Raw genomic sequence first — 23,983 nt, forward strand, 5'->3', positions numbered from 1 at the left:
TCACAAGGGTGGAATTATTACTAATTTCATGTGGAACATAAAAAACAAGCATATGATGAGGTATGGAAGATACAGTCATGCTTTTAATCTTGTTTTATTTGCTGCTCATTTAAAAACACTGAATTGCTGTTTATAGTAATCTTGGTCAAATAGTGAGAATATTCAGCTGCTGGGTTTTTTCACTGTACTAGCTCAACATCTTGGGAACAGTCTTGCATTTTTAGTTTGAAATATATTCTCTGCAACTCTTCAATTACCATTGGAAGATGGTGATGAGAAGAAAAATACTATTGTTAACTGTTTCATGAACATATTTTTTCCTGAACTCTGATAAAAGTAGGTCCTGTATTGGAAATAAAAGTGACAAACCAGGCTGAAGAACCACTATTTTACAAGCTCCAGTGGAAACATACAGCATGATGCACCATCCCTGATTCACTTGAATTTACCAATACTCCTATGCTTCTCACTATTATTTTACAAATAGGTGACATTGCATAAACACACAATTTAAAGTATGCAGTTTCAGAGGTGTCCTGAAGAGCAGGAGGTTTCCACCTTCATTAACCTGCCTCATCTTTGGGAATAATGCCTGGTGTTTCAGGAGACTTAAAAGACATGGTAGTTTCCATGAAGATCTAATTCCATATTTTTTCATTCACTGAGTAAATTTTGTTTAGTTAGATGAGAGCTGTACTCCCACATTCAGGACATAAGGACATCTAAGAATCAAAATGGCCCTTTTACCACTTCACTTTCTTGTGCAGTTCCAATTACATTGGGATAAATTAATGTCTCAGTCATAAGATTTATGGCTGTTTTTCTAATTCTCCCACTATACTAACCTGCTACTGCATAAACTATCCAGACTGATTGATTGTTTTTACATAAACACAAAAAGAAAAAGAAAATTGGGAGAAATTAAACCAGCATAATCCTGGTTATTATAGTTAATGAATTAAATCTTGCCACAAAGAGTGTCTTTTCTACCAGTATAATTCTCTCACGTTTGCAGTCACTGCCAGAAACTTCATTTCAATTTGGGAAAGGAGCAGATCTGACTGACAGGAGCAGAACTAAGTTTGGCTGAACCTTCTTCTGATCCCAAACCCCAAACCTCCTTGAACTCTGGCTCTACACGTGCCTTGATTGGGTCAGCCTGTCCCACTGTCTCAAGCACAGCAATCAGACAGTTGTCAGCCAGGAAAGGTTATGTAGCAAAAGCAATGTAAATTTCATAGCACAGAGTAACTGCTAAAACTTTTCTACTTAAGTGGAAGCAGCAGGGAGTTTGGCAGGGAGGATGCAGCAGCCACATGCACTTTGTGATCCCTGAAGGAAAGGTTCCTCGGGGTTATGTGAGGACTGACACGAGTGGCTTGGAATAGGAATACATTTCCTCATCTCCTGGGTATCCGTGAGAGGAACTGCCTCGATAAGAATGAGCATTACTCTTTCATATGTTAAACTTGGTGTATGCACAAGTTTTAAACTAATGTTGTGGTTGTAGAAAATGACAAGAAGATGTTAATAAGGTCAGATACAGAGCTTGTGAATGAGTCTTCACCTGAAAAATAAGGTAGTTTCTCAGAAGTGTGTAACAAGCTTTTAGTCTCCAGATACCCGTGCCAAGTGCATAGCTGGACCATTTCCTTTGGACTAAGTATGGAGTGAATTGGTTTGCAACCAAGCCAGCAAAAAGTTGGCAAAATGGCCATTCATTTTATGGAAGGGACTCAAGCATCTTGTTGAATTGAGATAGGCACTATGACTTTGTGTCAAGAGACAGCCTGAGAATTTCTGGCATTCTTTGTTAGACAAGTGTTCACCAGCCTTTTATGCACTTCAGAGAAAACTGTCTCTCAGTTTTGGGGTTTTTTTGATTGATCTTTTCTTCTTCATGCTGAATGCATTTAGTTATTTTGTAATACCGCTTGATTTCATCCTCACATTTTCATTTTTTTAGTGAGAACCTTAATAAAAAATTTCAAAACAAAATTACCAAATTTCTCTTATAGAAACTCCACTAAAATCTCTTAGACAATACGCTCTTGTGTTTTGTGGGTTTTTCATCCATCTTACAATTTCTCTGTTCTATCTTTACCATCAGTTATTTAAGTCAAATTAATTTATTTATGGAAAAATCAAAAGCAGTTATTAGAGTGGCATGCTATGAATTTGTTAGAACTATTCTGCATTATATTCAGTTTTTATTTTTTATCCAGGTTGCATTATATTCTCCTTCAAGCCTTTTAAAGTTTTTCATAATTCTTTGTAAGAGGATACACGATGGGAAATCCCCAGGACATTTTTCCCTCCGTTAATATAACCTCTCTCTGCTTTTGCTTTTCTCTACGATAGTGACTGTCTTCAAATGAAAATACTGGAGAGGAAGAGGAAGAGGAAGAGGAAGAGGAAGAGGAAGAGAAGAGAAGAGAAGAGAAGAGAAGAGAAGAGAAGAGAAGAGAAGAGAGAAGAGAGAAGAGAGAAGAGAGAAGAGAGAAGAGAGAAGAGAGAAGAGAGAAGAGAGAAGAGAGAAGAGAGAAGAGAGAAGAGAGAAGAGAGAAGAGAGAAGAGAGAAGAGAGAAGAGAGAAGAGAGAAGAGAGAAGAGACATCCCCATAATCTTGTGCTAATTTTTCCAGGCTTGGATTATCCAGCCTTCTCAACTGGCATATGCTTTGCAGCAGCAAACTCCAACCCCATATTCATGTATTTGTCTGACTGGCCAACACGGTCTGTAACAAGCACTGAAGCCAAATATTAACTCAGCTTAGGAACCATGCACTAGGTCTTCTCTCAAATATAAACATTAATTAGTTGACTGTATGTTCTGTCCCAAAGACCAAGCTTGTTCTAACACTTCCCTGTGCTTCTTCCCTTCTTGTCTGACATACTTTGCTGATCATCCCTCCATTTCCCCTCTCCTTTCAGATGCTATATGTGTATATATATATATATATATATATATCTCAAGGTGTTCATGCTGTAAGTGTAGTGGTTTTTCCTCCAAGGATTTTGCTCTGTCTTTTTCTGAGATTTAGAACCTGAGTATTTATAGTACCTTCAACTGAAATGAATTCTCATCTTCTGTCACACTTCTGTCCCTCAGCAGTTTGCTTCATTTTCCCCAACTTGTTTCTGGTTTCAGTTTTTTTCTCTTTTTTTGTTGTGCTTTTTTTTTCCTCCCAAATCTGTCATTTCAAAATTAGGTACTTCATTATTTCTATATATTTACTTTTTAATTTACAATCTTTCAGCTCTGGTTATTTTTTAACACATGTGTAGTTTAAATACTTACTTTAATGATGTTTAAAATATTTCCTCTTCTGCATTTTAATTTTTTTGGGTTAATCTCCCAACTGCCATGTCCAAGATTAAATGATTCTGTGAATATTTTCTTCATTTATTTCTCAGTCTATATCTAGTAACTGGAGATTCTCATGGATACATTGCTGTAACTGGAGGGTTTTTTTACCTCTAGAAGCACCATGAAGCTCTCTCTGCTTATATATCTGACTCAAAGCTTCCCAGTGTCATGCTTGTAATCCATCTTTTATCATGTGTCTCAGTATGACTTTGACTCCAAAAGATTGTGCTTTATGCATCTCATATCTTTCTTATTTCCTGAAGTCTTTCATATCCTTAAAATAAATCACCTTATGTCTTTATTTCTGTGAGTTCTGAGCAAAGCAAATCTTTTCATACCTGTGCTCCTGCCATGGCTGCTCTCCTAACAAGCTTCTGCTACCTGAAGAATGTTATTTCTCAGGTCCTGCACTAAGAGTTCTTGTTTTTCAGTTCTGCCACTGAGACTGCTGGCAATAATTTGTAGTGTTTCAATTGCTTTCTACTGACCAGAAACTAATTTCCTCAGCTGGATTAATCTCTCACTATCAGTTTCAGCTAACTGGCTGCAGCTCTCATCTGTATGAGTACCTTCTGCTTACTATCCATTCTCCTGACCACTGATAATCTCTTATCCACTGCTGTGCCTTATCTATCTGATTTCTTTTCCCCTGTATATTAAAACTACAAAAAGATGAGTAGAAAGGTTAATAAAACAGAATATTAACCCTCAGCAGGGGAAGCAAATATTTTTACTTAGTTTAAAAAGTCATTACAAAATTTAATTTTTATGGATTTGAACAAATTTGAGGGAAAGGCAAAAATGCTATTAGTCATAAACTCAACTTCATTTATCTCAAAAAATATGCTTTAGTGCAAAATGAGAAACTTTAGAAACTGCTGTTGATCATCATCACCCCATTTTGTTCTGTTTTCAGTTGTCATGAATTGACTCTGAGCACAAAGACAACTAAAGAAGGCTGTTTCCTTCAGGCATTATTTAATTTAAACACATTTCTGAAATGAATGTATAGCAGGCATCTGTAGAGCATATGAAGACCAGCTATTACTGAGGTGCCTAAGAGAATATTTACAGGACTGTAAATGACTGAGATGCTACCACTTCTTGAAATACCCCTTGTAAGCATTTTATTCAGATTTACTGCTGAGGTGCAGTAAATGCATAAGATTTGTCCATTGCAAGTATAAGATAAAATGCACTAACTTATGTAACCTGAAGACTGTTTAAAAATAAAGAAATAATTTGAAATTTCATTTAAACCTATGTCCTTCAAGTTTTTGTTTAGTACTATGAAGGATTGGACGGCTATAGCTTGCTTAGAGTAATAACCCAACAGGCTTAGAGCCAACTGGCTTACAAGACAATAAAATTTTGGTTTTTTAGTGATGTTGTGTAACCCTTAACTGTTTTGATGTAATTTGCAATGGTTTAGCTTCAGTATTTTTAATTCCCCTTTTGTTGTTTGCTATAAAATTGAGGTGACATGGAGTTACTATTGGTTAAATGAGCTAAATGAGTCAAGAGCTGCATTAATCAGCCATTCAGATACAAAACACTTCCTTACATATGCCTGTTGATTTTCATTACCTAAATCTTTTTTTTTCACCTTCTAATTCAAATATTTGGTTGTTTGAAAACAAAAAAATAATTTTAAACCAAAAAGGATTCTTGCAGTACAGCAGTATTTGTCTGGGAGAATCTAGAGGTCCTGAAGTTGCTCAGACTCTTCTGAATTAAGATTTTGCACAAGGTTTTGCAGAGAAGAACATTTCATTGTTCCTCTGAGCCTTCTGTGTTGAAAAGACACTGCAACCACCGCAGAGAATCCTCTCTCTTCTTGTGAAGCAGATTCAATGCACCCGCTGCGAGTCTGTGATGGTCCCAGCGTGCTGTTTGACCCCGTCCTGTGCTCCTCCCTGAGGGCAGAAAGCCTCTGGCCCTGTCTGTCACACCGCCAGCAGCTCCACCGCCGCCGCGGCCCTGCTCAGGGCGCCTCGGCCCACAGAGCTGCCCGAGGAGCACTGACCAACCCTTGTCAGCAACGGGGGCCTTTCCTCCTCTCCTTGCAACACCTTCACCCCAGACACCTCGGAATCGCAGAATATGCCGGGTTGGAAGGGACCCACAAGGATCGCCAAGTACAGCTCTGGCCCTGCACAGGCCATCCCCCAGAGTCACCCCATGGGCCTGAGAGCGTTGTCCAAGCACTTCTTGAACCCTGTCTTGAACCCTTCTTGAACCTTGGTTGTGGTAGCTAGGGAAGAGGCGCTGCGGAAGATTTCGCGATGTCACGGGAAGCTAGGACCTTCGGTTCCCCATAGATAAGACCCTCAGTTACTCATAGATAAGAAATTAACATAGGAATGTGGTCCCACTAACAATAGGAATGTTGCCCCACTGAAGCCAGTAACTTTCCATCCCTTACCCAGTACTTTTCCATCCCCTACTAACCATAGGTAAGAAGGACAAACCCCTTTTTGACGTAGAGACCCCTAAGACTATAAGACCCCATGAGAAGAAGTAATAAACGCCTTTTGACCGTCCACCACATTGGTGTCTGCGTATGTCATTGGCTCGAACGGCCCTAGAGAGAGGGCTGTCGAGCTGTACCTCAGAACCAGGTCGCCTGCCTTAGCATAGAAGGCAACATCTGGTGCCGGAACCCGGGACAGCGGCTTGCGCCCGGGAAACGGGAACACTCCTGGAACGAGGACGGCGGCTGCGACAGCCGGACTGATCGCAGCGGGGGGGACGCTCCCGGACCAGCTTGGACGATGGAAGCCATAGCGAAGGTCGTAACAGAGATGCATGCGCAATGGGGTATAGAATGTAAACTTAAGGATTTAACTCTCGCATTGACGAGATTGATTAATCTTGGGGCTATTGAAAGCCCCGTGGACGTCCTACATTCGGACGTGTGGGATAACTGTACAAAAGCCCTGGCGGAGGACGCTATGTCCTTGGGCTCAGGGAAAGCCCTAAAATCGTGGGGCAGAGTTGTCCAGGCTCTGAAAAAAGCTCGACAAGAGCAAGAAACCTGGAAAGCCGCGCGAGCTTGTTTATTAGCCGTGCCGCAGTTGGGGGTGGGCGCGGCGACACAAACCGCGGAGGTGCTTGACCCGGGCGGGCGCGCGGAGGCGCGAACGCCGGATCCCCCTCAGGGAGCGGACTCACCATCGGAGGGGGGGGAGCACACGCGGGTGTTCTGGCGGGGGCTCGCGGAAGAGGCGCGGAACACAGCCAGAATGTCGGACCCCATAGGGACCGATAGAAACGCCCCCCCACCATATGCGTTTGAAAATGGCGCCGGACCGCATGGTCAGGGCGGAAAGGAGGAGGCGGGGGGCGGAAACGCAGTCAGCCCGCTGAACAACGCATGCGCGGGCGAGCGGGGGGACGGGGCGGCCCCCGCGGAGGCGCGTAAGACCAATCAGAGCGCTTTATTCAAATTAAGTCCTTGTAGGGCAAGGACCTCCCCCAGCAGGAGGCGGGGGGACCCCAGGGGGAGGGAACGGCCCGACCACCGCAAGAAGGGGCGGGGTCGGAGCCCGAGGAAAAGGCAGAGCAGCCCGGAAGCGTCTCTTTACTCGACTTCCGGCTCGGACTCAGACGCGAGCTCGGAGCCCGAGACAGGGTCGGAGGATTCCGACTCAGATTCTAGCTCTAACAGAGAGAGAGCAGCGGCATGTAAGGTCACTAGCCACAACGCTCCTGCATGGGTGAAGGGGTTACCAGAGAAAAACCGAACCCCGCTTACAAACTGGCGGAAAATAAAAATGGCTTGCGCGGAATGGGCTCCATCTGCCACTTTGGTGTTCCCGGTTCATGTGGGGGGGGCAGGCGGAAACCAAAGGATTTATTCACCGGTTAATCCAAAAGATGTGCAGGCAATTGTTAAAGCGATTGCGGATAAGGGAATTAATTCTGCCATGGTTCGCACTCTCATTGACGGCCTTTTTGGTGGAGACGATATGCTTCCCTTTGATATTAAGCAGACGTGTAGAATGATATTTGATGGTGCGGGAATGATCGTTTTTAAACAAGAATGGGAGGATAATTGCCTCAAACAGCTAGCCTTGGTAACGGGGGCAGACCACCCACTGCACGGCTCCAGCATACAGAGGCTAATGGGCACAGACCCCACTATGATCACCCCTCAGCAACAAGCTGAGGGTTTGCGTGCCCATGAGGTCATGACAACCACCCGTGCTGCCCGAGAAGCCATCCGTGACTCTTCGAAAGTGGTAGCTAAACCATCCCCGTGGTCTCTCATAAAACAGGGTGAGAGTGAAAGTTTCACTCAGTTTGTGGACAAACTTCAGGCTGCATTAGATTCCTCTGCGTTACCCCCAGAGGCGAAGGGTCCCGTGCTGGCAGACTGCCTACGCCAGCAATGTAACTCAGCCACCAGAGACATTTTAAGGTCACTGCCGCAGGGGTCCAATGTAGCTGCCATGATCAGACACGTTGCAAAGGAGGAACATCTAGTTCCCATTCAAGCAGCAGTTCACACCGCAATAACCAGTGTGATGGCGTGCCTTAAGTGCGGCCAGGCAGGCCACTTGGCAGTAAACTGCCCCCAGCCAAGGCGCCTATCAGCAGATGCTCCACCACGCCAAGGGGGAGGTAGGGGGCCGTGCTGGGTGTGCGGAAGGAAGGGGCATTTAGCTAAGGAATGCAGATCCAAGTTTCAGGGAAACGGGAGAGGGAGGGGGCAGCCAGGCCGTATCCAGCCCCCTCCCACCTGGAACATGCAGCGGCCCAGCTACAGCAACCCCCAGTGGGGCAGGGGACCCTCATACCCTATGGCCCCACAGGGAGCAGTCAACTTTGCATCCCCTCCAGCAATACAATGGCAGAGTTGCGCAGCACCGCCCTCAATACCCTCGCACCCCCCACCGCCACAAGCCGCGCCGGAGTCACAGGAACAGCAGGGGACGTCCCAGAGCGGGATCCCTGGGTGGCCTTGGTCATGAAAATAGGGAAGGAACCCCTGATGGTGTGGGGGACATGCCGCCTTTATGGTAGTCAAGATCCACACGTCATAGGGTTCCAGTTCTGGGCGGACACGGGATCAGACTGCACGATTATTCCCCAAGCACACTGGCCCGGACATTGGCAAATCAAAGAAGTCCCTCCAGTGAATGGAGTGGGGGGGCAGTCCCGGGCATGGAAAAGCACCCAGCTGGTGGCTATAACACTTCACACGAAAAAGGGACCAGAACAGACAGTAGCAATTTACCCCTACATTTTGCAAAATTCTCCACCCCTGTTGGGAAGGGATGTTCTTTCCTTGCTAGGATTTCGGATCACAAATTTATCCTGAGGGCCACTGCCGTGCACCCCGCGCTGCCAATCAAATTGACTTGGAAATCATCAGACCCTGTATGGGTTGAGCAGTGGCCCCTGACAGAGCCTTGAATGGCAGCCTTGCTGGAACTGGTCGACCGCGAACTGCAAAAGGGTCACATAGAACCCTCCATCAGCCTGTGGAACACCCCTGTATTCGTGATCCCCAAGAGGTCCGGACAAGGCTATCGTCTCGTCCACGACCTGAGAGAGGTGAACAAGACGATCCGACCCCTGGGTCCAGTCCAGACACTGCTACCCGCGAATTCAGCCATCCCCGAAGGGCAGCCGTGCGCAGTACTGGACATCAAGGACTGTTTCTTTTCAATACCCCTGCACCCTGAGGACAGAGAACGATTTGCCTTTTCCGTGGCGTTTCGGAACGGTGAACGGCCCAACCTTCGCTTCCAATGGAGAGTGCTTCCACAAGGCCTAGTCGACAGCCCGACCATATGCCAGATCACCGTGGACAAAGCACTGACGCCGGTCCGACACTCCAATCCCACCGCAACCATCATCCAGTACATGGACGACATCCTGGTTGCAGCACCATCAACAAGCCAAGTAGATGACCTGGTGACCACAATCACAGAGACCCTTCAAGCAAACGGCTTCGAGATCGCGAGCGCAAAGATCAAGAGAGGACCCTGCGTGACCTTCCTGGGAGTAGGAATCACAAGCTCCTACGTGACACCCCCCGAGATGAAGGTCAACCGAGACATCAAGACGCTCCACGACGTGCAACGCCTGGTGGGATCGCTGCAGTGGCTTCGCAACGTTGTCCTGATTCCTCCCGAAGTCATGGACCCTCTGTACGAACTCCTGAAAGGGAAGAACCCCTGGGATCCCAAGGAGCTGACACCGCAAGCAACGAGCTCCCTCGACTTCATCGAAAACCAGATGTCCACTGGCACGCTTGCCAGGTGGAACCCAGCCATGCCACTGGACTTGTACGTCCACTTTACACCGAAGGGGGGAGTGGGAGCACTGGCTCAAGGACTCGCTGAAAAGGCCCGACCAATCCAATGGGTGGTCCTCGGAAGACCCGCTCGTGCATTTTCCCCAGGAATCGAATGCATCGCCAGTCTCATCATGAAAGGCAGGAGACTCGCCTTGAAACACCTAGGGACAGAGCCGACAAGCATCCACCTTCCGTTTTGCAAGCAGCCGACCTCGGAGTCAGCCACAATATCGGAGTACCTGGCCCTTGCCCTCTCCGGCTTCGGAGGAGAAATCTACTACTCCTCCAAGCCACCCTGGACGAAGCTGCTGACCGTAGTCGACGTGGACGTGCCACCGAAGGTCAAGGACAGACCACAGCCAGGACCAACGGTCTTCACAGACGCTTCCTCCACGACTTCAACCGCAGCAGCAGTGTGGCAGGCAGGAGAGCAATGGCACTGCGTCAAAGCGTGTGACCCCACACTGTCGGTGCAACAGCTGGAGGCAGCAGCAGTGGTTTTGGCGTGCGGACTCTTCCAAGACGAACACCTCAACATCGTAACGGACTCTATATTCGTGGCAAGGCTCTGCCTGTCCATGGCAGGACCAGGAGTGTCGACATCAGCAGCAGCCCTAATGCTGGAAGAAGCACTTTCCTCGCGACAGGGCACCGTGTCAGTCATCCACATCAACAGCCATGACCCAGTCAAAGGCTACTTCCAGACCGGCAACGATAAAGCGGACGCCGCAGCGAAAGGCGTTTGGACCCTGCAAAGAGCTCGTCAACTGCACGAGTCGCTCCACATCGGAGTCAAAGCACTGGCGAAGAGATGCGGAATCCCGACAGCGGACGCGAAACATGTGGTAGCCACTTGCCCTTACTGCCAGAAGTCACCCCTTTGGACCTACGGAGTCAACCCGAGAGGTCTCAAGCCCTCAGAAATCTGGCAGTCAGACTTCACCTGGTGCGAACTGATGAAGCCCCGAGCATGGCTTGCAGTGACAGTGGACACTTATAGCGGAACGATCATAGCCACACAGCACCCCAAAACCAACTCCAAAAACACAATTCAGCACTGGCTGACAGCCATGGCTTGGCTTGGTATCCCCAAGCAGATCAAAACGGACAATGGCTCCAATTTCATCTCTAAACAAGTACAGGAATTCGCTGCAAAATGGGGCATCACGTTAGTGCAAGGCATCCCACACAACAGTACCGGGCAGGCCATATTTGAGAGAGCAAACCAGACCCTGAAAACCAAGATAGAAGTATTGGCAAAAGCAGAGGGCTTTGCCAATGCCATTCCCCCAGGAGATCAGGCACGTATGCTGGCAACCGCTTTGCTGGCACTGAATCAATTCCCTAGGGGAGACGAAACAAACAGTCCCGTCCAAAAACATTGGGCCACTCGAGCGCTAGAAGAGGGCCCACAGGTGGTAATCAGAAACGAACTAGGCGAGTGGGAACGGGGTTGGAGGCTGATGCTCACGGGGAGAGGGTATGCAGCTGTCAAAAAGGACGGCAAAATCAGGTGGTGTCCACTTAAGTCGATTAAACCGGACCTTCATAGCGAGCAGAATGAGACTGACGAGAATTGCGAGTCTTTGTTTACAGGACCTGCTCGTGGGACGCCCTCGTGACGCGTACATCCCGGTTCCAGACGAAAGTGACAGATCACCAAGCCGTCAGGCAGCACCCGAGAGACCCGCACGGGTGAGACCCAAGCACCAAGGGTGTTTCTGTGTGATTTTGCTGTTGGGGCTTGTCGCTAGAGGGCAAGCCAGCTCAGACCACTACCCCCATCAGCCCTTCAGGTGGGTCATGCGACACCTTGGTAGTGGCAAAGCACTCAGAGAAATCACCACACCGAACACTCCATCCTTCGTGCTCCGCATCACCGACCTGTTTCCAGGACAGCCAAGGGCAAACCCCTATTCCCTACACGCCAAACACTCATACCTATCCTACTGGTGCCCAGCTTCAAACCCTGGGAAAAGCTACTGCAATCACCCAGGGTGGGGATATTGTGGGCACTGGGGCTGCGAAACCATAGTTACAGATGCCAGACCGTCGGGGCCTGGGTGGGACCCACAAGAACCAGACAAATTCTTACAGTTCACCTGGGCACCCATCGGCTGCAAAATACCCTTCTTCTTTCGTGAAAACCCCCATCGAAACCAAATTAAAATCCCTAACTTTCGGGCATGCACTGATTACAACATGACGGTCCTGCAGCCAGACCACCCTAGCTGGGCCACAGGCAGAACATGGACAGTGGTCCTTCAAGGGTCAAAAGAGAGGGTGAACGTGCAAATTATCAGGCTCCAGCCGTCAGCACCCCGAGCAGTCGGACCCAACAAAGTGATTAAAAGCGTGCCGAAAGGGAGAAACATAACCTACCCCAAAACCTTACCCACAGGGGTCAGCAATGTCCCGACCGGTCAAGCGGAAACCTTCCAGATGAGTCGCTTAACCGGGTCAGACGCAGACCCAATCCTTCGTATGTTAGAGGCTACCTTTGTATCCCTGAACGAATCCAACCCTAACCTAACCGAATCCTGCTGGCTTTGTTACGATGTCAAACCCCCCTTTTACGAAGGAGTCGCTTTAGACACTCCCTTCAGTTATTCCACAGCCGACGCCCCTCACCAGTGCAGATGGGATACCCCTCGCAAAGGAATCACCCTGAGTCAAGTCACAGGCCGAGGCAGATGCTTTGGCAATTCAACCCTAGCTAAGCGGGGAGGTAACATCTGCACCAAAATTGGCAGGCTGAACAGGAAAAACAATAAGTGGGCAGTCCCATCCGCATCGGGGATGTGGGTTTGCCAGCGATCCGGAGTGAGTCCTTGTGTGTTCCTTCCCAAATTCAATGACTCTAACGACTTCTGTGTCCAAGTTCTGATTGTTCCTAGGGTCTTGTACCACTCAGACGAAGAGATGTACCATCTTCTTGAGGGACCCAGCCGGATCCACAAAAGAGAAATAATGACAGGTATAACTATTGCAATGCTGCTCGGCCTGGGAGCAGCAGGAACGGCCACGGGTGTCTCAGCCCTAGCGACACAGCACCAAGGACTGTCACAACTGCAGGCAACGATTGACGAGGACCTGCAGAGGATCGAGAAATCCATCTCCTATCTAGAGAAGTCAGTCTCCTCGCTCTCAGAAGTGGTCTTGCAGAACAGGCGGGGCCTGGACCTCCTGTTCATGCAGCAAGGGGGCCTGTGTGCCGCCTTGAAAGAAGAGTGCTGTTTCTATGCAGACCACACGGGAGTCGTGAGAGACTCCATGACAGAACTCCGGAACAGACTGGCCCAGAGGCAGAAAGACAGGGAAGCCCAACAGAGCTGGTACGAGTCCTGGTTCAATCAATCACCATGGCTAACCACTTTGATTTCTGCCCTGATAGGTCCATTGGCGATGCTGTTTCTAACAGTCACCTTCGGACCATGCCTGCTGAACAAGCTGGTCTCATTCGTTCAGAGTCGCCTGGAACGGACCAACATCCTGTTCATAGGGCGACGACAACTGCTGTGAATTCAACCAGGGAATTCAACCAAAGAACACTGCCAGTCACAAGGTTTTCAAAACTTGTCTGGCAAAAGCTTACTCAGGTTTCCCAAAATCCCTTTCCCTTGTCAAGTCACAACTTTATACCTCAGTTCAGTATCTATGTACACGACTACCTCATTCATTTGTGAAAAGGGAGGGGGAGATGTGGTAGCTAGGGAAGAGGCGCTGCGGAAGATTTCGCGATGTCACGGGAAGCTAGGACCTTCGGTTCCCCATAGATAAGACCCTCAGTTACTCATAGATAAGAAATTAACATAGGAATGTGGTCCCACTAACAATAGGAATGTTGCCCCACTGAAGCCAGTAACTTTCCATCCCTTACCCAGTACTTTTCCATCCCCTACTAACCATAGGTAAGAAGGACAAACCCCTTTTTGACGTAGAGACCCCTAAGACTATAAGACCCCATGAGAAGAAGTAATAAACGCCTTTTGACCGTCCACCACATTGGTGTCTGCGTATGTCATTGGCCCGAACGGCCCTAGAGAGAGGGCTGTCGAGCTGTACCTCAGAACCAGGTCGCCTGCCTTAGCATAGAAGGCAACACTTGGTGCTGTGACCACTGCCCTGGGGAGCCTCTTCCAGTGCCCAGCCACCCTCTGAGTGAAGAACTTTCTTTTATAATACCCAACCCAACCCTCCCCTCGTAAAACTCCAGGCCATTCCATCACACTGGTAGGTTCTGACCCAGCATTAGACCACGTAGCTGCTATGCTTTCACATGCATGATACTCAATGACTTCAGGTTGCAACTACTTTATATATTTGAGAGGGGAAGTGGAAGAAAAATGACTATTTGTGCAGAAACACACAAATCTGGCTTGGAGAGTTTCAGTCCAAGGCTGAAAAGAAAGTAGGACAAAGTAAATAACAGGTATCTGAAAATCTATCTTGCTGGGATGATAATTGTAAATTGATTATGGTTCCTTGTTTCTACAGTATTAACACATGGGAAATTACATTTAATAGTAATTGTTTTTCTAAAAGGATAAAGTTCATTTCATGCTACAGTACATTAATATAGTAGCACACTGCATTAATACTTTAATTCAATGGTATAGCATTCTTTTATTGCAGAGATCTATTAAGGTACATAGCTTGGCTTTGCTAAGCTTTGTAGCAGCCTCTTCATTAGTTTCAATTTAAGTGGATATATGTCTCTTGTGGTGCACTTTAATTTGTGAATTCAAAGCCACAAATAGTGCCTGTGTTGCCTTCAAAACATAAATTACATACACAAAGTTAGATCCAAAGGATTTATACATAGTCAAACTCCCAAATATCAACCTCTGTTTAATGCTGGAGATGCTTGAAAATTCCAGACACATCAGGTGCCGATTCTAATTTTCACTAAGTCTCCCAAAATCAGCTTTTTGATAAGCCCCAAAGCCCTGACAGACAGTGCTGAACAGCTGGCTGTGTTGCTCACACCCAAACTCTGACAGATGCCCTCAGCAAAGGTATTTCTCTCCCTCAGAGGTCGTGCCTTGGCAAGCTCACTCAGGTCCTGTGAAGGGAGTGCTCTTAGTTCACAGTCCATGGCCGAGAGCACCATCCAGGCTGGGCAAGATGAAGGCAGCCCAAAAGGAGGCCAAATGTTCAAGGGAACAGATTGTCAAAATAAAAATGTAAACACTGAGATCATGGCCTCAGCTTACCTCCAGTTTTCTAGTCAGCCTCTGTTTGCTGCTATTTGCTGAATCACCATCAAAAGACTAAAGAAGATTTATCTGATAACAACATTCCACCTACTCTTCTGGACTATTGGCTTAGACCAAAAAATACTTGCCTGTTATGGAAATATTTGAGCATGTACATGGTGGGGGTTTGGAGAGGAGAAGAAGAGGATGGAAAGAAAAATGGCAAATCCTGTCTGGGCGTTTTTTGTCATAATTGTGAATAAAAAAAATAGGTGTGACCTTCAGGAACACACAGTGCTGTCCTCTGATACCTCACTGCTGCACCAATTTGTGTGAAAGTCCTCCTCAACAGTTAATCCTGGAATTTAGTGCAGATTCATTTTTCTCCTGGCTCTATAGGATGAGTTCAGTAATTTGTCTGAAACAGGATTTTTAAAGAGCTACTCTCTTTGGTGGTGTGGAGAGGCAGAGAGACACATATGCACTCTTGAGATCTCCAGTGCCTCAGGGCATTTCCTATTTCTTGTAGCAGTGAACTTATCTGTGCTCCTTCAGAGGGCAAAAAACAAGATGAAATAACTTCTACTTTATCACCAGCCTCGGAATGTTTCTGTGTTACCCTTTCCTGTCAACCAGCGAGGGCTGCATTCTCCTTAGGAGTCCCAGGTGATTAAATACTGATTCCTCCTAGACTTGAGAAAGCTGCTTTTGAGTTAGGAGTATTAAAAGCTAATCACAAGGAATAGTCCTACATGAGAAATCTTCAGCAATTTTCTGTCCTCATTATCAGTGGGATAATCAACTGAATTATCGAATCAGCTTTTTTTCCAGACAATGAGCTCTCTGAGGTAAACAAAACAAGGCAAAGGCTGTTCACTTTCCTCAGTGATTCCTCTGGGCCACCTGAATTGCATTTAGAGTCCTAATTTTCCAAGAAGTCAGCACTCTCTCAAGTAACATAAATGGCCTGGCCACAGTTTTGAGAATTGGTGGGATCTATTACCTTCCTGCATTTCCAGCTGTGCAGGGTGAGCTTTGTAATCCTGACCAAGAGAATCCAGGCAAAGTATGCATCTAGGTCACACAGAAAACATGCATTTGTGCTTGTATATCCATATATTTTTCTAAGCTGTTAACCAGTATAAAATTCAAGGTCTTCCTGTACCTTGGTGAAGCAGGTTAGTATCATTCAACACTATTTTACAAATAAGTTCTTTAAAAATTTTGCCATTCTAATTTTCTGGGGATTCACTTCCCTAATGAATTTCAGTGAACATGTCCCACATCTGTGAGAGACTCAGGTACATTTAACACACTAATTCCCACTGAAAACAAGAGGTACTTTGGCCTATGAATTCTTTATGAGCTTTTCCAATGTGTATCCTAAATAACTTGCTAGGGGTCACAAAGGGATTATTATTTAGTGAAATTAGGAATGTTGCTTTTACTTCCAGCCATTACATCTGGTATTCTTACCACCTCCAAAACCTGCCAGCAATTCTAACATTCCTCATAAAATTATTTCTAGTGATACTTTAGTGTAAACCACTGCTGTTTTCTGATGTAGCTGTCTATTAGCACAACTCAAATCTGTTTTGCAGAGAACCTAACCTTTAATGAAAGCTTTGTTAAGACAAAGCTGGGTGGATGTGTCGGTAACAAAGACAATTTGCTTCTTTCATATGTTTTATTCTGTTCTGCAGACAGAACTTCTGTTATATCTCCTGGAAGCTGGCTTTATTCACAGTGCATTTTAAATAGTTGTCTTCTTTCACAGTAAATGATGAAGTTCTTCCTTGAACTGAATGCCAGAATTTTATTTGCAATATTATGTTTGTTGGATTTTCTAACCAACTGTGTAATTTGATGAATATCTATAATGAAAATGACAGCTTTTTAACAGAATTTAAATAAAACCAAATCCTGCTTTCCCAAACTATCTCAGCTTTGATTAGATATTTTGCACTTTTCAGAATAATACAACTACAAATCATCCCCAAGGAAGAAAGACTTAATTCTGGAAAATACTGCTACTCCTCAAAGGTAAAATAATAATAATAGTAATAGTAATAGTAATAGTAATAGTAATAGTAATAGTAATAGTAATAGTAATGATGATGATGATGATGATGATAATAATAATAATAATAATAATAATAATAATAATAATAATAATTTAGAGATTTCTTGTTATCTGAGAACGAACTATTTCAACCTTTAGTTTTAGACGCTTAAGAGAAATCAGAGTTTAAGACAGTCCTGTTCAAGTCACAATCAGATTATTTTACCACATTCAGTTAGTTTTCCTGATATAGTAAAAAATTTCCTTGTGGATTTTTTTTTTTAATTTGTTTGGACTGGAGGTTTTTGTGGCACTGGGACCAATTTTTATCTTACTTTCATTTCTATGCCATTTGTAATTTACTTATTTGTTTGCCCTAAGGCTATCTATGTGCATAAAACTCATCTGATCTCCAAGTTCCCCAAGAACCCCAAGAACATCTCATTGAAATGTGAAGAAAACAAGAAAACACTCAGCCAGAAGCTGTTACATTAAAAACCCCAGTAGGGCTCAGGTACCTTTCAGATGTAAGAGCCCTTTGAAGAGTGTGAGGAGAGGTCATTGCTGGCAGGGAAGCCTTAAACGTCTGCCTCTCCTCAAGGCTCTGGGTGTTGGTGCTTTTGTGCATATACAAGAGCCCACCCCCACACAAAGACAGGTGAGTTTCTAAGGCCTGCTGACTGGTAACTGGTGGAATTTCACAGGAGACCAGGTTAGTTTTAAACTAGGAAGCTCTCATTTTGCATAAGTGCAAAAATGCATAAGTGTTAAGTACTAGTTTTCCTTTGCCTGGATATCAGCCAGCAGTGAAAAATAACTCTTAAGATTTATTTTAAAACAAGACTAGATGATAAGTGCAGGGTCAAAATGACTGTGGAAAAACAGTACTTTTGATTCAGGGAATATAATAGGTCTGTTTGACCATCATCATCTCATCTGATTTATGAGAGCCCAGAAGTCACAACTGCAGAGGGCAACTAAAATATTTTATGTGACTGATAATGACCAAACATTCACCTCCCGAGGTAGAAATGTCTCCTTTGTATTCATTAGATCAAAAGTAACTCTTTCTCACAGCATTGTCCTTTCACCACTTGCAGTCTTTATATCCTAAAGGCAAAAGATGTCTTGGTTTTTTATAAAAGAAAAAGTTTTATGTTTATAAACCAATGCCAACCCATACAAGAAAACTGGCAACTGACTATGGTGAGATAAATCTACAACAGTAATGAATTGCAATAACTACAATAAGTCAGTTATAAGAGCTATGGGTTTTTCAAGGAAGATCCCCACCAGAGAGAACAAGATGACTTAGGTACATAATTCTTGTCTGGCCCTCTTTTCTGTATCTTAAAGATATGTAAAGTTGTTCCACACTGTAGGTATAAAAAAAAGCTGTGTGACTTCATTCTTCCCATGACTGCTAGTTATTTTATTGTTGTGGAGTAATGTTATAAATTAATTTTTGTCCATGTTTTATTACTTTTAATTTCCATGCATTTTGTGTCTATTGACAAATGTCAATAGAAATAACTTTCTGAAGGGCGAAAGAAAAAGGAATCATTTTACATGTAAATCATCTGCTAGGGCCTAGTCAAAACTAACAACCATCCAGATACCATGATTTCATAACAGGTAGGGCAAACTTTTAGTATACAGAAATCACAAAGCTTATGGATTGCTGGTAAAGGGAAGTGCCAACCTCAGGTCCTTCTTCACAGCAGCTACCCTTTGAAACAAAGCAAAAACCCCAAACCCACCATGCGATGGAGGAAACACAGAGTACTCTGTGTGATCAAATGCATGACCATGACCTTGACTGCTTCAGCTCTGGGTATTCTGGAGCAAGAATAATAAAGGTGAGGAATGTGTAAGACTTCAGCCTGCTCTCAAGGCTTCCAGTAAACATAAAAGCTGGTTTTGTACAGCAGTTGTCATTTCACGCCAGTGTTGTATTAGAAAGGGAGTAAGAAAAACCAAAACCCAACAAAACCCGGAACACAAAAAACTCACTACCTAAATTATTCTGAAATTCCATGAACCTATTATGATTTAGGAGCTAGTAATACCTTTCAATTTGAAAAATGTTATATTGCTATATAATAGTATGAGTAGATTTCTATTCTTAATTTTTCCCCATTTCTTATGCTTATAATTCTTACTTTACCTGCTTGGAGCTTGGCAGCTTGCAAACAGCATTAAACCTTTCAAGGCTCAACTTTTCAATGTGTTAGCAGGCACTTTAATTAAAATGGTAATGCTTTAAATTGCCACACTTTATTTTTATTTAAGCTGAACACTGTACACGCATTTTAAAGTAATGTACAGTTTCATTGAAATAATTTTATTTATATTGATTTAATCTATGAATTTTAATGAAAAATCTCAAATACTAATTAGTACATGATACAAAAGCTAAAAAGTATGAAAACAAGGTGTAATTCACATATAGTTCTCCACTAGGACAAGTTTTCTTACTGAACATATGGGAAGTTTTATAAATAAGGTGGAAGAATAATAAAAGAGAATACAAAACCTCTACTTTGAAATATTTTATAGGCTAGATTTTATATTTTAGAAGTTCTTAAAAAACTTCAGATCCCTCTTTATCATTACAAAAGGCAGATTTATCTTTCAGTGTGTTTTATCATGTACTAGTATCTGGTGGCCTCAGCTCTACCAGAAGACAACAGAACACTTGCATATTCTGCTGACTTTATTTTTTCATGACTCACTAAAGTAAGAGAAAAATTATGCCCAAAGCCAGTGTCTGCAGTATTCCATTCACATTGCATTCCCTTCCATCAGATGGAAAAGAACACTTTGTATTTAGCAGTTACTATGTCTCAGTTAAAAAGATTAAAATCTACAAATAATGACACAAAAATGTTTGCCAAAACAGACAGGGGCTGCTTGGCTTGATATACATTGGTTTATCTCATGCACCTACTGTGTGTCTCATATGCACATCCCCAAATAACTATGATTCAACATGTGTACCTAAAATCCAGCTTCTGGTGTGCATTCCTTCTCATGGAGTTTATGTCTAAAAGGTCTGCTAACACAGTGGCAAAGGAACTCTTCTGGGTTTCTGCAACCCCTCTCTGGAACTTGTCACGATATCCAAATGCCCCAGAGCACATCATTCTCATGGCTGCTGGGTCTCCTTCTGCCCTGGTTTTATAAGGCACTGCAAGGTTCCACATTTTTGCTTTCACCTTTTGATCATTATTCCCTGCAACACTCAACCATCCCGGCCTTCACTGCTTTCTACAATATTGCTGAACTCAAGCACTGGACGTTCTGGGATGTCACCCCTCAAAAGCACTGTGTTTCTAGGTGATACTGTGGGAAGGGGAAATCACTTTGGGATTCTGAATCTTTATGCTGCATTTGAATCACCTCTCTACCTCTTACCTATGATTGTTATGGGCAGTAAGATTGCCAGGTAGAGCTGAAGGACACACTGGAGTTTCACATCCGAAAGTGACTGTGTGCAAGCTGCATTTCCTCTCATTCAACAGGAGGATAGAGACATTCTTCTTCGTTTAATATGTGTGCAATAGACAGCTTACTGACATAAGTGACTACAGCTTACAAAAAACAATCGTCTTTTTAGAAAAATATACCAAACCATTTAGAAAAATTGAGAGCATCCTTTAATTGAAAAAAAAAATTAATGGGGATAATGAAAACTTCAAAATGCTTGATTCTACCATTTCAAATAAAAATGTTTCAGTTTCTTCTCTGAAGACAAATTCCCTTCCACAGTCTATTTTGATTTAATTAAAACACAAGGACACAAAACAAAATGAAAATTTCACATTTGGTCAAATAACATATTTTCTCAAGCAGAAATTATTTGGTTGTTTTTTTCAGTGGGTTGTTTAATTTAATAGCAATTATAAAGGAATTAACTTCAGGTCATGGCAGAAGAATATCTGACAACACTTGCGTTTGTGCAACAACAATGAAAATAGTTTAAATATTTAGCCCCAATTTACTTCCTAAAACACTGATTTGGATTGCAGTTTGGACTGTGGTTTCACTTGATATATACTTAGGTTCATTTTAATTATCTAGCATGTGGGATACTTCTTGTAAAGCCCCAGACACTCTTATATAAACAATTGAGATTTTATCATTATTGTTAAACTTCCATTATAATAGCAAATAAAAATTAATTGCTGGGCTAGAACACACACTTCCAGATTTATTAAGGTTAAACTTCCAGGTTTATTAAGTCTCCCATCTCAGACCCTGTCCACTCTGCAAAGATGGTTCAGGTGGCTAATCCTGAGCTGCTGAGTTGATGAAGGACTTCATGACCTTTCCTCTCAGGGTAGCCTAGACTCATCCTGGACGTGCTCCCACACAGCAGCTCATCTGAAGTCAGGATACTGGAATGTGACAGACTGGTATAACATTAAGTAAAAATTAAGAGGCAAAGAGAAAGGAAAGGTCACCTGAGAGCTTTGTGTTCGTACCGTGCAGACTGAGCCCATCTTTTCTGAGCCTGTTATGAGCAGAACAGATCATTACTGAGACCCAGCATTCCCTAGCTTGCAGTGTCAGGCTGGGTAGCAGAGGCCACCTTCTCAGCAGTGACCTAGAGATAATAATGCATCCCAGCAGGAAGGAATGCCTCCAGTCAGGAACGGCAGCTCCTGCCCATCAGCTCCCCCCTGCCTGCAGGGACTGCTGTAATTCCACCATATTCTGTTCACATCAGGTGCTTACCTTGTTGGTGCCAGATATGAGGTAATTTCTCACAGTTCTTCCATTTGCAAGTTAATTTTATGTTACGATGAATCTAATGTACAGACAGACAGATAAAAAATTATTTTAAAAATATATACCTACAGGTGATCAATCACTTTGGGTTTGCTGGTTTTATTGCCAAACACAGTGATAAGAGCCCTTGGCAAAAACATTTGCCTTCAAGTTAAAGCCTGCAGTATCTTAGGGTGAGGGGAAATTTTCAGACCTGAAACCTGTCTTTGAAAGAACAGTCTCAAGGGAGATCTCGAAGATCACAGAGCAGAAGGAATCCCACTGAATTTGTACTTTTTTGATAAATTCATCTAATATAAATGTAAATCAAAGAAAGGCAGTGATTAATAAAAGTCCACTCAGAGTAACCAAATGTAGAAAGAGACCATCTAACTGTACACTGTAAATATTACAAATATGTGCTTTAGTGCCCTTCTTCCTTCATTCATAGTCCAAGATAGATGCTTTAATGATGTTTCAAATAGTAAGATCTCTTGTACAATTGTGTAGAATGTTTTTTTAAAACGTGTAAAAGTTGTTAGTGAGACAGATGCATCAATAAAGTGAGCCTGTTTTAATATAACTTCTACTGAATTCATAAAAATGGATCAATAAGTGTTTCATTTATTTTTGTGATATGCCATACGAGCAGGGCTTTGTTAATACATTGTCTTCATTGGAAAAAAACACATTCAGCAATATTGAATAATTTCATTGATAAACTACTATTTTCAAAACTCTGGGGAAAGGTCATACAAGTTTACCTTTGTTTTCTAAACCCCTTGCAAAAATAAATCTATACTGGAAGCAATTTATTTTTTAAACAAAAAGTCCTTCTTAAAATAGAGTTAGGAAAAAAGGTCTAGGCTTTATTTTCACGTCTGCTAAACGATTTCATACCTTGAAGAATATTTTAACCCTTCCAATACCTTATAATCCTGCTGATATTTTTCAGAATTTCTTTGTATTTATCTGATCTGATCTGCAAAAGTGTCAGAATATCAGAAATTAATAAATATTTTTGCTGTCAAGGACAATCTATTGTTCTTCACCATGCAGACTGTAACCATAGTAATTCATACAATCCAAAGCCCCCTGCTTAAACAAGGAAAGCAAACAATAATAATCCTGAGATAGTGATTGATCAGGAGTTCTAAAATAAGCGATAGTTACATGAAGAAAAACACGTTCTGCATCTGCTTACATTAAAAAAATTATCTGAATTAAATGTTTACCAACATAAGCCCCTTCAAAATACCTTGGATGTCAGTTTTCAGCTCTTGTGCTAGAGAGCTAAAATTGGATCCTTGTCTATTGTAAAACTTTACTAGACAAGCCCAGTTAGGTTATAGGTCCATAAAAAAACCACCTAACTCAGTGGAGGGAATAAGGATGGCGACATTATTGGAAACATGTTCTCAAGTAATTATTGGAAGTATGTTCTCAAGTAGTATATTCCTATTATTAATTCAGTAATTAATTGTTTTGAAGTAATATATAATTATCCTAAATTTACAGTACAGAAACTGTCAATTAATTGATACTAAAAATGTACTTAGTGTCCTTCAGTTCAAGGTACTTCCATTTCCTGAAGCCCAGAAATGCAGTACCTGGCATGTGAATGATCAGCAACATTCAGTGTCAGTGACAAGAAACTTTGACTAATATCTGAATTGCCTTGTGGGCAACTTCTGCCTATTTCCTGATTTGGATTTCAAATTTGAAATGAGAAGGTCAGAGCTGAAATGTCATCCAAGTGCCCTTTTTTGGGAGAGGTTGAGCTATTGACACTCCCACCATGAAAACTCTAAGTGTATCATGACTTTGAGAAAAAAAAATTAAACACCATTCAGTTTCTTCAGATAAAATTAAACCAATTTTATTAAACACAACTCAATGCTGACAGAATTTCTTATTCATGAATATTGGATAAATGGCTTTTAAGTATGTTCAGAGACACAATTTCTGAATATATTGTTTTGAAAATTAGATTTCTATTACACCAAGCAGAGGTGATATGAAAAAAGCATGTTCATCTACACAATAAATTAGACAAATATTTGAGCTATGTAATAGAAGCAGTTTAAGATATCTTTCCAGATATGTTTATTCTTTTCTTAACTCTTTCTTTAATCCAAAATCAGATTAATCTAGATTATTATTAGTCATTCAGGTATCTTGTGTTCACGATTTTCTCCAGCATCCTTCTGCGCATGAATTCTCATTGGGAAGCCTCATACTTTGTATTTTGTTTTGCCCTTGAACAAAGTG

This window comes from Melospiza georgiana, chromosome 5, assembly GCF_028018845.1.
Source record: "Melospiza georgiana isolate bMelGeo1 chromosome 5, bMelGeo1.pri, whole genome shotgun sequence".
Taxonomy (NCBI): Eukaryota; Metazoa; Chordata; class Aves; order Passeriformes; family Passerellidae; genus Melospiza; species Melospiza georgiana.